General features: G+C 43.5%; 1 protein-coding gene across 6 annotated transcripts in view; it reads right to left on the reverse strand.

Moving 5' to 3' along the window:
• CTNNA2 (catenin alpha 2) overlaps positions 1-17110 on the reverse strand; it is a 1115489-nt gene that overhangs the window by 330832 nt on the left and 767547 nt on the right. The gene's annotated exons all lie outside the window — the stretch shown is intronic.

The following is a 17110-nucleotide window of genomic DNA, read 5'->3' on the forward strand; positions in this document are numbered from 1 at the left end:
GGTAACTTTCGAGGAGGGGTTTGGGATTTAGTCTATGCATTGAGTTAATTGGGACTGCGGTTATAGTAGCGGATCACTCCGGCGTTAGGAGTAGCAGTAACAGGTTCTTTGGGGCTGTGTTTCACATCTATAATTAAACCCCACAGAGAGATCACCTCTAGAAGACAGCATACCTTTTTTGGGACAAACAAAAAAACAAATCCCCAAATTGTGACAATTGAAGGGAAGCTCCTTGGATTCCATTGATTTAATCTCCTCAGAGGAAGGTTACTAGAATCTAATGCCAAAAGCTGCTCTGGCTTGGTGCATTAAGAGCCCTGTTAGTGTGCTTATAAGGTAGGCTACCAGACGCAAAGCCTTTCTGGGAAACGTCAGAACCACAGGTCTCCCCCTTACCCCCTAGAAATACAGGTATTGGAAACTGTAGTTTATCTCTTTTCCCCAAGTCTGTTGTTTCTTTCATTCTTCTTTTATTCAATGTAGCCATGAGCAAAAGTGAGAGAGTAATCATACTTTGTTTTATGCTTTTGGCATCCCCCCACCCATATGATGAAATACCGTATATGTTGAGACTTTAAGTCCACGTAAATCTAATGAAAGATCGCTGTAAAGAGGACTCTGCTGTATGAGAGCTAAAGGGCTGCTGCTGGCCACGCAAAGCTGTGCTCTGCTCCTTGCCTGTGTCTGTGTATCTCTGCGTTGTGGAATTTCCCTCACATCATTTCATGCCCATGCGCCTCTTCCTTTGGGGAAGGGAAGGGGGAGGGATAAGGCAACAATAAGGGAAATGGCAGTTTTAACTAAGGCTTTGTGGCACTTGAAATCTCTCTTTTCTCAGATTAATCAATCTTTAAGCTTCAAGAAACTTTCTCTGACCTGTCCAAGCAAACTACTTGGCCTTTAAAGGAGAATCTAATTTTTAAAGGTGTAGCACCTTTTCCAGTGTGTTCTTCCCACAGGGGGTGCTAATCTCTTTATCCCCTGCTATCTGAAAAGAATTTAAGGCCACAATTCATGTCTCTTCCTGGGCATTGTGATGGATTAACCCTCCATTTGCAGTCCCTTCCCAGATGATTAAAGTTCAGCCATGGTATAGAGATTTTCTGAATATTTATATAGAATAAAATTCTTTTCAAATGACAAATGACACTCTAACACCCGTCTTAGCTCAGGTAGCTTTTTAGGTTGTGTCAGAGGGAGCAGGTGAAATTAAACCCATCCTTTGGTCTTTGCTTAGAGAAAAAGCAGCCTATGGCCTGATGCTCAAACCTAGTCATAGTAGTTGAGACCACTGGTCCCACCATGCACCCCACGCTCCCCAGATGGCGAAGTCATCACCGCAAAGAAAAGGGTAGTCCTGCAAAAGGAGACTTTCTTTTAATTCATTTTTGATATTCTCCCAAGCTCCTCAGAGTATAAGAAGAGTGCCTTACCTGTTCTCCCTGCCTGCAGGAAGGCTGATGTTTGGTATGTTAGAATTAACAACACATTTATGAGTATGTGCAAGTAATTAGAGGGGCAAACGCCACTTGTTATTCTTCTGAAGTTTCCTAAGCAACTGCACACAGGGCACTGGAGGGCTTAGGGATGCCAGGGTTTCTGGTTTATGTTAATCCACCTGTCAGCAGGTTTGACACCTGTTCCACTGGGCATACCCACGTAGATGGGGGCACTGTGGATCATGCATGCTGGTAACATGAATGGCATCAGAGAACCCTTTCATGGAGAACATTATCAAAAGACTGGAATTTGTATCTGTTTTGGAGAATGGGTATTAATATGTTTCAGGATAGTCAAAATAAACATCAGTTACCTCCTCTAGCTCAGTGCTTATGCTGTTTGACTTAGGATGGAATGTCAAATAACAAGGAAGCAGGTGGAATATGGCTATTAAAAAGGCTCTTGAAATATATTGGAGAGAAATTCAGTGATGCACACATACACATCTGTACATATCACAGATATAGCACTTACATATATTGATGCATGTATATACAGATATACATATACATCTGTGTAACCACACACACATAATCACATTATATAACTAGCCTCCAGCATTAATTAGCTCCTACTTTCTTCTTCTATGATTAAACTTTTACTCAGTAAAGGACCTGATAAAATCAGCCACAATTAAGCTATTACAGACTGGGGTGGCTGATGGTATTTGCAGGCATTAGCTAATGAGTTGGTAGATGCTCTGCAGGCTGGGGGAATCTTCTGGGCCCCTCAGACTATAGGAGAGTGAACACTTGCTACCTCCTGGTAAGAGCCAGCAAATGCCAGTGCATCCTTTTGAGCTCCTGACTAGTGGGTCCCACCTCAGGGTTAGCAAACATACTTACTCATTAAAAATATCTCTGATATTTTTTTCCAGGGATCCAGGAGGCAAAATTCTTATCCTGACTGGGCACCATCTCCTGGCCTTCTTCAATTGGACACAGTTCCTGAGGGTCTTTAGTTTTTTGCACAAAGGGCCTGGCTATTCCATCCTTAAAGTTTAGTCAGAGATATGTATTAGATGGGAGAAATAAAGTTGTTGAGTAGTTATTTGGTATGGGAGCCTTTGCCTGGATTTCAGTATGTGACTGAGGTGCTAGGAGCCTTATCTTTACATGAGGCTGAGACAATTAAACACTTTGTGCAAAGTCCCCCAGCCAGTACCTGGGGACACAGGTACTCTAGGGCTTCGGCAGCCTTCTCACTGCACCTCCTTTATTCTGTCCTTGAACGGTTGCCCCTCCACGCCTCCACACAGCAAAGTGCCTTGGGCCAGCCTGGGCACACGGAACATGCTCACCATATTCTAGGTGGATTACATGGTTTCAATGCTTGAATCCAGGAGTTTTCATGGTGACTTTGTTTGGTCTGCCTCTGTGCATTGGCTGATGCAGGACTCAGCCAACAGATACCACCTCTCACAGGTTTCCAGAAGCAGTTACGTCCAGTTAATCATCCAGTCCAACCTCTATAAACAGAGGATGTTGGACTCAAGAGATGCTAAGGAATGGGCATCCCATATTATTGTTAAGGGCTTGTTCACATTCCTTGGTCATTAAGGGGACATTGTCACCATGGCAGTTCCCAACCAGGGGCGAATTCTATCACCCAATCAATGACTGGTAATGTCTGGAAACACTTCTGATTTTCATGTATGGGGAGCAGAGAAGGCTCCTGCCACCTAGCAGGTAGAGGTCATGGATCCTGCTATATATTCTGCAGTATACAGGAAAGCCCCTCATAAGGACTTATTTTTTTTTCCAAAATGTCAAGAGTGTTGAGGTTAAGAAACTCTGCTCTGTGGTATAATGTAATGAGATTCTAAACCTACATGCTGTGCTCCAGCTTTGTTTGCTGTGGTATTTCTGATAAGTTAGGTTTCGGTTCACCTAGATCTATCCTTTTTTAATTTGCCTCTCTCTTGGCAAAGAACTGGAAGTCTAAATTAAAAACCCTCAGGTTGGTTGCTAATCAGCAGAGGACCTGTAGTTAGCACATGCTTCTCAAAGAACATATGGCAAAACTTAAATTAACTGGGACAAAACTTGTTAGAACCCTCCATTGACCCACTTTTTTCTTGAGCAATACTTCACTTAGGAAACAGAAAAAGAAAATCAAGTTAATGGTGGATATTTAATTAACAAGAAGGAACATGAGGAACGTGATATTCCTGCCAAGAGGTATTCTGAAGTCTGAAGAAATTCAGCCCACCTATCTGTGATTTCTTCTTCTTTAACCAAATTCTGAATGTCTCTGAGGTAGGAATAGGCTTCCATTTTAAAAAAATCAATGTGCCTAGACTAGGCAGGGTAGTCATATTAATCAGGCAAATGATCTCAGACCTTAGGAACACGATGATCTAGAGATGCCGGCCTCATAAACTGAATGCATTTGGGGCCAGGCAAACAACGCAGATAAGTGAGGCTCACGAGCATATGATGTTATGAGGGAACTTTAGAATTCACTTAGAAAAAGGCAATGCACCTTTGATGGTTCCTGGTGAATCACAACACTTCTGCAGGCCAGGTCAAGCGAGTGTTCTAGAAGATAAGGGTTCAGAGCTCAGGAGCCTCTGGCTTTCTTTAAACTTGGTGCTGTTACTCACCTGTCTTGGGTACATCTGGCAATCCTCCTATTGCAGGGGTCCTCTGTCTCTTTGCCTTTAGAAGGATCCACCCAGGTATTCCCTAAGAACCCTTCCAGTCCTGGGCTTCTATGTTGCCACTTTTCCCAACAATAAGACACAAAACAAAAGTGGTTTTCAAGCTAGTGTCACTAAACCAGAAAATTAAAATTCCCCTGAACTCCCATTCCCCAGATATTCTTATTCATCAGGCTTGTCAGAATATGAATGAGGAAAGTTAGACTGAAAAATCACAGAGAGACAAGGGCTTCAGAGAGGAGGTGGGGAGCCTGGAGAACAGATGAGAAAGCACAGGCAAGCGTGGGTGGGAAAATAGGGTTTTCAGAATGTGCGGGAAGAGATGAAAGGAAATCCTAGAGAGGACTCACTCACACTCACCCACATGTGAGACTGGAGTCACAGGGATGTGCTGTGAGGTAGGCCCAATAACAAAAGGCTGCAGAAGGCCACCGGGGAGGGTGTGGGATGGGGGTGGGGGCAGGAGAGAAGCATAGGAAAATACATGTACAGGACTCCTGAAATAGCTTGCTGTTTTATGAGCAGTTGGTTACAATTCATGTTAGGAGTTCGGAGCCCTTTTGTAGAATGAGAAGAGGGGAGGAAGGGAAAGAGTGAGAGACTGGGGAAAAACAAAAGGCAAGAAGGGAGTAGGTGGAGAGAGAAAAAAAGAGAAGGAGAGAGCAAGAAGGGAGAGTTCCAAGATGTGTGCTTCATAGCGCTCAGACCCCCGTAGTAAATAGCCTTAAACACCAACTCGATTTCTCACCCTTTCTAACCTCTTCTTCCTTTATTCTGATCTAGCAGGTTGGCTACTCGCTTCTTCCCAATGTCTTGCTGGAGAGCCATTTCTCCCCCTGCTTTAGAAGAAAGACAACAAAATAACGTTTCAGTATTTAGCTGTACTCTTCTTTCTCTTGCTCAGGTAGGAGAATATTTTTCAACCCTGGCTGCACAGTGGAACTACCGGGAAACTTAACTAAATACTGATGCCTGGGTCCCTTGCCAAGAGACACTGATTTAATTGAACCCGAGTGTGGCTTTGGTGGGGAGAGTTTTTCAAGCTGCCCAGTTGATTGCAAAGTTCAGCCAAGGTTGGGAAGCACGGAATGGGAGGGTCACGGAATGTGCAGCTCAGTGATCTACAAGATCCACAGGTCATACTGCAGCTCTTTAAAAATACATGGCGGATTGGTGGCTGGGCTGGATGGGTCAGTGTGAAGTGACAAGGTCCCACAATGACACCACCTGGTGGGGCTGATTTTGGGAGAAAGACATGCAAGCAGAGATGTACTGATGTACTTGCAATTTGTTTCTGAGAACTCTATAGTTTACCAAGTATTACTGACAATTAATTCTTTTACTTATTTTATTCCTCCCAACAATCTCACAAGACAGACACAAATCTGTCTCATTTGTAAGATACAAATTGGGATAGGTTAAGTCGTCTGTCCAAGGTCAATGCTACTGCGAGGCTTAGCACTCAAGTAGATGCTACCTCTTTCCAAACACTTCTGGCGCTAAAAATGTCCTGTCCACTCAGCCCAATGCCATCATCTCCTTTGCCACCAGCCCTTTAAAGAATGTGAAAACTAAATCCTGGTAGAAAATTGAGGGATGGATGATGATAACAATTTTATCTATAGAGTGTTGCACTTTAAAAAGAATCTTTGAGGGAAATAACCTAAAGAAATTGCTGCAACGCTAATACTTCATGTACTGAAACAGTGGGTGATGTGTATTTGGACAGGAGATCCCTCCTTGTTCCCTTCCAATGACACCACACAAGTCATTGCTCATGTATAAGACCAAATCTGCCAACAGTTTATAGGGCTTAAAATAAAGCCAGGATAAAGATTTAATCTCCCAGCATATTTTTTTCTCCTTAAACAAGCATTCTCTTTAAAAATCATGCACTATTAGGTGTTCAACATTAGTGTGTTTATATTCAATTAAGAATTCATAATATTGAAAACTATGTGCAGTACGGAGAGATATGTCTGGTTCAGAGAGATCGTAGACAGCCTTGCATAAAAGTGGGAAGGCTCAGCCAGTGGCAGGTGAGAGGTAGATTAGCCTGCCATAGAAAGGTCTGGAAAAGCCAAGTTATGCACAGCTAATGGAACAATGCAACAATATGTCTTCAGCTGGCCAAGAAAATTCTGTCATTTGTCCCTCAGCTGCAGAGCAACCACACACTCTGTGATTTTATCTCACTGTCTCCACTCCATAGTGATTGCATTTGCAGTGAAATCTATATTTTCTTGTAACTGAGTCTGTGGTGTGTGTGTGTGTGCATGTGTGTGTGTGTGTGTGTGTGTGTGTGTGTGTGTGTGTGCGTGTTGTTCTAGAAATAATAGTCCTTCTTGGAATTCAGCTTCATTCCTTTTGCTTGCTGCCCGGTCATTTTTGTCTGAGTTTCTCATATTGAACCTTTTTTGCACACTGTTTCAAAAATCATAAAGGCACCAAAAGAACAAACATACTGTAGGGAAGAAAAGACCATTTTATAACTGAAATGCAGCTAAAGGTAACATGTCCCTCAGATGTTTTAGTTCTAACTATGTTGGTCAACTCATTCAATCCAAGTACCACATTTCTTGTTCTGTCATTAAGTAAATATGTATTGAATGAATAACAGAACAGTTTAACTTGAAGGTGAGGCATCAGCAAGAGGACTATGCTAAGAGTCTAGGTAGCCAGACTCATCATAACCATGTACAGAAGAGACCTCCACTTCATCCTGATCCACTCATGAAAGGTAACCGCCCCCCTATGACAGTGTATGTTTAGTGTACGTTGTGCTTATTAGGTGCCTGGGAATTTGGTACATTCTCAGTATTTTCTCAGTTAACCCTCCACAAGCTTCCATCCTCTTTGCCCAGAGAAGTATTAATATTCACACTTTGCAGACAGGCAAACTGGGGTTTAGACAGGTTCAGTGACTTCCAAGGTCACTTCCCAGTCATTGACCACAACAGGGAGGGTCAAGCACTGACTCTGGGGACACAATGCCTGGGTTCAAATTCTGGCTGAGTTGGCCAAGTTACTTATCCTTTGTCTATAAAATGGAAGTCATATTTTATGAGAATTAAATAAGTTAGCATTGAGAATTAAAGGAGTTATTGTTTATAAAATACTGAGAACAGTACCTGGCACATGGTAGGTGTTCACTAACTATTGTGGTGTTGGTGTTATTTGTAATAAAGATAAACAGAATTAAGTCAGACACCCAGGCTATTGTACTCCAAAGCCACACTACACACTTTTTCTTCTGTGATAAGATGATATCCAAATACCTGAGTTCCTGAAAACACTGGGTCTAAAAGAAGTTAAGGAGGCAGAGAGTGGAGTCTGGAGGTACTGAAGGCACAAGTGGTTTCCTTCATACCTTTGCAACTGGCTCAGGTGTCAGCCTCTACACTCAAATTTGGCTTTTCCTGGGTTCTTAAATGGCTTGGCTTTGTCACCAAGTGAACACACCCTGCCCCCAGCATATGTGTGTGTGCACATAACTGCACACCCGTGCAGGTTGGGCACATCCTCCAGTGGCCATAGGAACTGAAGGCTGGTGGCTGGCTCAAGGAAGCATTATTCATGTGGGTCTTCAGTGATACAGCAAAACTTATTTCCACATCTGGGCTATTTGCTCTCTGAGTCAGTTCCTCAAGGTGGAAAGCTACGACACAGTTTGTGATTGTTATCTAACTCCCAAACTCTTATTTAATATTGGTAATATTAAATCACACTGGCTCGTGGGACACTAAGCATACAAATTCAGCTGTAGCAGATCTGCTGGTATTTATTTAAAGATTTTTTTTTCTCTGTGTACCAGCAGACTGAATCTGGTGCTGTTCAAGCAAACATAACAAAACGGAACACATCTGAGGTGGGCTCTCCTCTGGGGGAGGGGCTCATGTACATGAACGCCAACTATAAGTTCCAGTTTTGCTACTAATTTGTTGCTGGACCTTAGACCAGTCATTTCCCCTGTCCATGCCTTTCTTTTCTCATCTGTGGTAGTGATTTTGGCTTTTCTTCTCATTATCTGGTTTGGTAGGCAGAGTGTGGAGTTAGGGAGGAGAAGGAAAGGAAGAGGAATTTCTAATATTCTCCTTTGCTGTTTCTTATCAACAGGTCAGGTTGTGAATTCAGCAAACTTCCCCCCAGAAAAGGTTCCCCCCTCCTTAGAGACTCACCCAACACCACAAACAGAAGGAGTAAGCTGTTTTGTACCTAGGGGATTAGATATGGAAAGGGGAGCCTGTCCCAAGCCACTGCTTGTTCTTTGTGATCTGCTCAGGCATATTGGGAAACTTTGGCCAAAGCGCAACTCCAGCACGTGAGCCTGTACAACCAGGGCAAGCTGTAGCTATTGGGAAGTCGAGGAGCACATTCCGGTTAGTGTTTTGTGTGGTTGCTTACTTGTCCTGTTGCTTGTTGTGGTTTCCTCTCTTCCCTCCCTGCCTCCCTCCCTTCCTTTCTTTCCTCTTGCCTCCTCCTTCTCTTTTTCCTCCTCCTCCTCCTTTTTTGTTTTTATTAAAAAAAAACTTTTGCCTGAATTCATAGTTATAGGTCATACTCTGCATTCTCAATGGGGGGAGCAATAGTGAGCCAAGGGGGTAAACACTGGCTCTGGAGGGATTGAAAAAGTCTTGCTTATTTGTATAAAGTGCAGACATGCATACAGCATATGGCACATAAACAGATAGAGATCTATGGTATTAAAACTTCAGAGTGAGGGGGCTGGTAGGGGTGAAATGTTTAAAAATCTTCTTAGGGGAGGAGATAATGAGAAAGTAAAAGTCTGAGAAACACTGAAATAGACAATTATTAACATGGGGAAGAGACAACAGCAGGAAGGTGCAGCACCATGGCAGGTCACCGACTGGAGACTCTCAGAGGGTCAAAGGCGGTCCAAGCTCTTTGATACTGAAAACTGGATTTCAGAGAGTATTTGAAAAACCAAAGTTTCATTTGGGGAATTTGTTCTGATCAGCCCCTCTGGCACTCAATACCTCCCCAGACTTGAGTTTATTTGGAGACTTTATGATGTATTAAAAAAAAGAAGAAATTGGGTACAGAATTCATAGACAGAGCCCTGTTCCTGGCTCTGCCATTTACTGAGTTAGATAAATCACCACCTTTGTGGACTTCATTCCCTCGTCTATAAAATTTGGAAAATAATTGCCACTCAGCCTGTTTCACAAGGATCTGGTAAGGATCAGACAAGATTGTGGCAGTGACGACTTCAAAAGCTGTGAGGTACTATGCAAGATTTAAGTAGTGGAGGGAAGAGACAGTGGCATGTGGGTGGCCACCCACACAGTGTGACTTTAGAGGGCTGCAGACTTCAAACTCTCCTCCACAGGGAGAAATCCCTGCTGTTAGTCACTGCTCTGAATCAAGTCCTCATGACTCCTCTGTGTAGAATACATGTGGCAGGGAGGCAACTGGACTGTTAGCTCCTTGAGGGAAGGGCCCTCATTTCACTTGACTTTGCCCCTTCCCATGTAGCACAGAGTCCAACCTGGCTGGGTCAAATGGCTCTAGACAGGTCATTTTTTCAGCTTTATGAACCTTGGCATTCACATCCGATGGTGAAAATGGACATGCTAATGGCTGCCTTGCTGGTTCTTAGGAAGATCAGCAGAGAGCATGGGTGCAGGGCTGGCCACAGTGCTAGCTGAATGAGCTCCCCAGTACAGTAGTCCCCACCCCAGGTTACTAATATATATTCACCTCACACATTGTGTTTTTACAGAGATTAGAGGAAGACTGAAAGGCATTAGGAACAGAGAGTTTCTAGAAATGGCTTCTGAGAAGTAGCAGTAAGAGGTAAATTTAAAATGAGCCTTAACTTGGTAATACAGAAATCTCTATAGAGGGGAAAGCTGGGACATGGATTAGCAACTACAGCAAGTGGGAAGAGAGACAGCACCTCTATTAGTCCAAGTCAGGGAGAATAGTTAGTGAAGGAGGAGGCTACAAAGATCCCTTCACAGAGGTGCTTTGAGACTTGCCTCAGGTGCCTGCCTTTTTCCCCTGCCTTTTTCAATATACTGATTCTCCCCAGTTCTGTCAATAGAGTCAATCCCCAGTCCCCATTCTCTGAGCATACCTGTCCCCAGCAGCCTATACCTGGTAGATCCCCTGAGAGCTTGAACTGAAACTTCAGGAAGGAGGTGTGAGCACAAGTCAACCTTGGTTCAATTATAACCACTTACTGCACCATATCACTGTCATCAAAAGTATCCATTACTCTTCTGGGTCCTCATGCACAGGTTACTGCCGTGGTCTGACATCTGCAGGCCGGTGAGACCCAGTATTCTTGGACCCCACAGCCAGCAGCCCGGAACTGCAGCAAAATCCAGCAACACATTCAGTAGCCAGCAGCCTGCTGGGCACCACCAGTTTACCCAGGGCTGCCCACCCCAAAGAACTGGGATGAAAGCAGATGAGAAAGAGGGAGAGGGTCTGGTTGGGTTTTTATTTGTTACCAGGCTCAGCTCTTCAGGGAAAAAGTAAAGGAGAATCGTGCTCTGAGCTGGTGCCCAGCCAGGCTCCCTCCCCTCCTTGCTAGCCCAAGCACTCCACCGTCTGTGCAGATTGGATAACAGCAATTCTGGAAATACACTGAAGAGTCTGGGCCAGTCCAGAGGCAGCAGATTCCTGCTAGCTGTGTGTTGGGTTGTTAGGGATTTTATTTTTCACCTTAATTCTTTTAAAAACTGCCAGCTCTTTGAAGCACATCTGTTATCAACAGCTTCTGTTTGTAAAATGAGACGGAAGGTATCCTCTCTAGAGAAATCCCTGAATCTTCTCTGTAGTTCAGTGCTTCCACTGACAGTCTGGTTCACTGAGTACGACTGTGGTAAATATTAAAGAATGTTAATAAAAATGAGATGAAACACCTTGGGAATCTTTTTTCCTCCCCAAATTTTGCTTTGCTCACTACTAAAGTTTATCTTGACAGAAAATTTACTTCTCCGACCCACATCATTTCCCAAAGCAATTTTCCAACAGCAAGCATAAATTTGTGGTGATCGCTTAGAGGTTTTCGATCCCTGTGCTAAGGAGGCCAAGGGGTTTCCACTGTTTGTCCTACCTTCACGTAAATACCCCTCACTCAGGATACTCACTGGGGTCCCTGGCTAGCGAGTAAGGGTAAGAACCTGGAAATGCCTTTTAGGTTGCCAACCAAAACAGGCTTGGTGCGAGGGAGAGTTTTGAGTATCAAGGTAATTAAATCATTAACTAAGAAAATAATTGCTTAAACCCACATAGCTGTGTTCTCAAGTGGGATGAGGTGCTAAGGAAACACAAAGACTTTATGTTGCACTGAACTTTGATGTGCATAACACAGAAGGCATTTCTACTCTATCAGAGGTGTGAGCTGAACACAGCACTTGAGATGAAACGTGTGTCCCCCTGCCTGTCCTGCCTGCTTTGTCCTTGGCTGTTAGGACCCTAGGGATCACTATCGTCATCAGTATTCTTATCACCATACGGTTCCTTCTACTCTTTCTCATCATTACCTTTAGTACAAACAAATCTGTTATCAGTGAAATATGTTCTGGCTGCATACATAGTGAGTTTCCACGGCAATGCTATTTGCAATAGAGTAGAATTCAGTCTGTGGACCTCCCTAGATGAAATCACATAAAGTAATACATGTGACACACTTCATAAGTGGTAAGGGCTGATGAAAACACAGAGAACCATTTGGGGGTCTTCCAGGTGTGACAGACCCAACCCAGAGATGCTGAAGTCATTCCTATTCCCCTCCCTATGCCTATGCCTTCTCTGTCCTCTTCTTTAATTCCAGTCATTCAAATTTTCATGGCAATACAACATCCAGCTGGAGTTCTAAAGACATCTAGGATGTCTTTTTGGAAAGAAAAATTCCTTCAGGAAGGAAATATTTGAGGGGGGGATAACTGGACTATCCAGAGCAGAGAGATGTTTTAGAGAATGTCTTTTGAGATTGGAAGGGTACTATGGTTGCAAACAGCAGGGATCCAGAGAGGTGACATAATCTCACAGGGGATCAATTCTAAGGGGCCTCCTCAGGAGGCCGGGTCATGGGCACCAGTGGGTCCATCCTCAGAAAAGACTCCAGTGCCAAGCATGGCATGAAACATCAGTTCTGCCCGTCCTTGAAGAGCCACGTGGACACAGATAACGACTGGGTAAGGTGAGGTCACGTGGCTGGAACATCACAGCACATGCCCAAGAGTTCTGGACCAATATTAGGCCTCCTAAATCACTGCATGATCAAGAGGGATTGGTAGGGTACAAGATTCCTTATAGTGATAGACAGTGTCCTTCCCTGGTAAGAGAGAATGCTCTAAGTAGATTAGATACAATTTTAAAAGAAAATAAAAATGGCAAGGAAAATATTTTCACTCTTGCAATGAAGTAGATTTTATACCCAGTACACTATCTTTCATCACATAAGCTATGTCTGTATAGCACTATGCAAACAGAGTAGCTGAAATGCCACTGGTATTCATTATAAATTCATGTTTGGAGGCTCTTCAGTCAGGACACCTGTTAATTCCACATCAGACTTTGGGTGTATGATACACATCCCTGAGGGAATCCTAATTTGCATTCCCACTGGGAGTTCTAGCTTGTCTGAGTTTTATCTATTTGCATGAGTATCCCAGGGGCCCATTTGGACAAAAAAGGGACACATCGGTACAGATGACTGGGTTCCCAGACTATGAGTCTTGTACAAAGACCAGAAGGAAAAATGAGTATCAGTCTTTCCACAAATGAGAAGTAACTCTGAGGTAAGAGTGTAAGACACTGGGTTTTGATCTGGAGGCACTGGTTGGCTGTCACGAGCAGGGCTCACTTTTGAGTACGATACCGGATGTCCTCCTAAGTGGCCCAAGACTCAGTCTCTGAATGAACATTGAGTAGGAGAGATACCAGAGCAGTAGATACTGTTGGCAGTCTACTCGGTGATCACTCACTACCCTTTTTGTCCATGACAGCTGATAATGACTAAAAAGTCATAGGCTGCCTTTGCCAGCTGCCTTGAAGCCAGGTCATGGCTAACCAGTGTGATAGATACCTACTGGGGAACTTCTCAGTAATATTTAATTACTAGGAAAAAAAGAAAAAGAAGATGTGCATAAGGAAATGCTCCTCCCTTGTGGCCCATGGACATCTATCCTGAATCCACAAACACAAGGACTAGAGGTGGTAACAGAGCTGAGAAATGGAAGGAGACTGGGTCCCAATGACACTACCATACTCTAGAGTCTAGCCTGGGGAAACTACCTCTAGACCTATTGCTATGTGAGACAATAAACAACTATTTTTCAAGTCACTGGGAAGTGAGTGATTCTATTGCTTAGAATCATAAGCATCTTAAGTGATACAACAAAGTTCTAGATGGGATGGGGAAAAGACTGAGACATGTAAAAAACAAAAAAAACAGAAGGCTAATCTCTTAAGGAGCCAGAGAAAACAATCTCTCTTGGGGAAGGCTGACTCATCCTCTGCCTCCTTGGATAATTGGAAGGATTCTCAGGGGGGATCGGAGGGATATGATCAAAGGTCAGACATTATGGGAGCGGCGGTGTTGATCGTTCCGCAACATGCAAAGGCCAAGCAATAAGGAGGAAACTGTCTTGAAGAGGGAACGAAGGACACTGATGAGGACACTGATTAGGGCCACCACACAGCAGAGTGTAGAGTGGTGTGGTCACCATTTTGGTACTGCTCAGGCTCAGTCGTGGGAACGGAGGGGTTGGCGAAACTACTCTGGACAACGGGGATCAGAGCCAAAAGCTATTGCCCACCCCCTGGCAACTGGCAAGCTTATTTTGTATTTCCTGGAGTGCCCACCTTGGGACTGGGTAGCCTTAGGAAGGGGTCTCACTCTACCTTTGGGGTACAGTAAGACCTGTTGTACCATACAGGGTTGGGCCTCCCTAACTCCCCATTAAGATAGCTTGTTATTGTCACTTAATTATTAATGCTCTTTTCTCCTCTCCCCCAAAATAGAACTCTTTATTAAGACATTATAATCATCCAACAAGAATTTGGGTAGTTCCCCTGGAATTTACAATGTCCCTTGTGGTAGCTGTTGTTGAAGCAGAAAGGCAGAATCCCTTCCTCTTGTGTTGCCATGAATAAGATTATTCCACCCACAGTAATTGTGCCATGGTCAGGGAAACTGAGATAATGCCAATGCAAATACCTGGCATGATGCCTAGACTTAATCCCCCAACAGTTACTAATGGCCAACCCCCACTTTCCCTTGCCATCCCCCTTTCCATCTCCTCCCCTTCTTTCCTTCTTACTCCTTCCTTCTCTTAGCCTTCCATTCCCCTGCAGTCTTCTATTCTTTCTTTTCACTGAATGTTTAGCATATGCAGTGGCTGGAGAAATAGCCTTCTCCCTGCATGGATAGCTGCCTTACCAGCTCTAGAGAGGCACAAATAATAATTTCCCCCAGCTGCAGTAAATAGGAGGCATATACAATATGTCACCATCTGCTGTAACTCGTGAGACATCTTCCTACTGAAGTAATGCCATAAAAGTGGGTACTTCCCTAGCCTATAAAACAATATTCATTGAAAACTTACCTCAAATTCTTGCAAGCTCCATTTCTGGGGCTGCGTTTGTGAGGTTATCCCCTTTGCATGTAGGACTCACATGCCAAGTCTATCTCATTGCTTGTCCTTTGATTCTTTATAATCACAGATGGTAGTGTATATACCTTAAAAAAATAACTTCACAATCACTCCCATTTCAGTAATTAGAACCTGTACTCTCCAGTCCCCTTGCTTGAAGCTACCTTGTGTATTTCATATTGAAACCGTTGGTAAGATGCTCGCTCCCATCCCTTTCTCATCTTTTTACATCTCCAAAGGCTGATTTGAAAGATCACATAGGCTGGAATCCCATTGAGTCAGAAGCTGCCCTTTTTATGAGCTTCAGTGACTTCACCTCCAGAAGTGAATCACTTAATAAGTCTTGTATCCAACAAGCTGCATCAACTTAGTCTTTGAATTTCCAATGAACTCACAACCCTGGCCTGGGCCTTGACCATACAGTGTCCCAGTGCAGATCCTGAGAGAGAGCCTAGGGACATTTCTGAATATAACTCATACATATTTAATCTCTGGTCACCCTGGGAATCCCAAATCCCTTTGGATCAATGGAGCCCAGAGGCAGCATTTCAGCTAATAGCCAGTAGCATTTTATGGCTCTCTTGAGAGGCAAAGAGAAATTATGCTGTTTCCGTGCAGCATTCCAAAAAAGAATTCTTTCAAGGGGGAAAATCAATTCACCAAAAGAAATGAACAACACTCTGTGTTCACTGAATGCTTTACAGAGATATCTGAGAGTTCTTTACCAATGAAAATTTGCTCTCTGTTTCAAGAGGTAAAAAAATAAAAGAGAGGGGAAAGGTCAGCACATGATTATACAAGGCCCAAGGCTAGGCACTGCACTGGTATGCTAAGGGGCACTGAGCTGAAATATTTATGTAAATGTATGCCTCCCTATAGGGTTCAAATCCAGGGTAAGTGCCTATGTTTTTGTTATATTACCTAAAGTTCCAGAATTTAAGGTGATACAGAGCCCCATTACATGTTGACCTCCCCTGGCCATGAGTGGACAAGAGAGCAGAAAGTGGGCAAAGCTGTAGACTGGAAGTGCATCCCCAGTGCTGCCTCTAGGACAGCTGCGTGCATCTAGCAATGAAAACCTTCTGGTACTTCCCACATCCTGGAGCATGGGCTGGTGCCAGTAATCATAATCCATTATTTGCTTTGTACTTTAGAGTTACAATGGGCTACAGCCAGCACACATGCGCCCATTTGGTCAGCTCGGCAAAGAGGTGAAGGGAAGGAAGGAAAACAAATATTGTTTGAAATCATCCAAGGAGACAGTGCCTGGACCTTGTTATCTATAGAACCTCATGTCATTTACTCCTTGTAACAGTAATACTTGGTAAGTATCGTTGAACTGATGAGGAAACTGAGATTCAGAGAGAGTAAGTAAATGTCCATCTCATAGCTAATGCTATTCATTCTATTCCAAATCTAACAAATATCTCCATTATAAAACAGATACAAGTGGAAAGGGAAGCTTAATCCCTATCTTAAAGTGGAACAATCTCCCGTTTTCACCAGGCAAATCTCTCAGGAGGCCAGGCCATGACAGAGAAGTCTCAGTGCACTGACTATTGCATCTCACTTGAGTAAGGCAAAGTACAAGGCTCCCTAAGAGATGGTGCTGGGGCCGTGGAAAGGCCCCTGCTTACAGACATCAACTCTATTGATCCCATTGTTTGTTTCTGTCAGAGTGCTGTCCCATGCATTTTGTATCTCACCAGAAGGATACATAATGTATCCATCACTAGTAATACAAAATACTTTATCAGAAAGAAGACTTTAGTCTGGGGTAGATTAAAAGATTAGCCATAATTCTTCACTCTCTCTTATCAGTGACTTTTGGTATTGTTATTCTGAACCAACTCTGGACATTCCTTGGCCAAGTGACAGTAGCAAACAGGACACAAGTGGAGACTTAGAAAGCACCTGCACAACAAGATGTCCTTTTGCTGCTCCTGGGAACCCTGACATCTCCACCATGTGAACCAGCCCAGGCTGGCCTGATGGATGATGGGAACATCTGGCCAGAATGACAGTCTGCAGCCAGCCAACCAACAGACACAAAAGGGATATCTTCCCACCAGCAGATGGCAAACACATGAAGGAGCCCATCCAAAATCATCAGAACTCTCAAGCTGAGCCAAGCTCAAGTTACCAGCACACAGAACCATGAGCTAATAAAGAGTTATTTTAAACCATTAAATTTAAGGGTTTTGCTTGTTTACTTCCAGAAAATGCCAAAGGTTATAGTACCCTAGTAATAGATCACATAAATGGAATACCTACTCTATTTGGGGTGCTGTCTTATTTCATGTAATTTTCATTA

This window comes from Manis javanica, chromosome 1, assembly GCF_040802235.1.
Source record: "Manis javanica isolate MJ-LG chromosome 1, MJ_LKY, whole genome shotgun sequence".
In the NCBI taxonomy this organism is placed as follows: domain Eukaryota; kingdom Metazoa; phylum Chordata; class Mammalia; order Pholidota; family Manidae; genus Manis; species Manis javanica.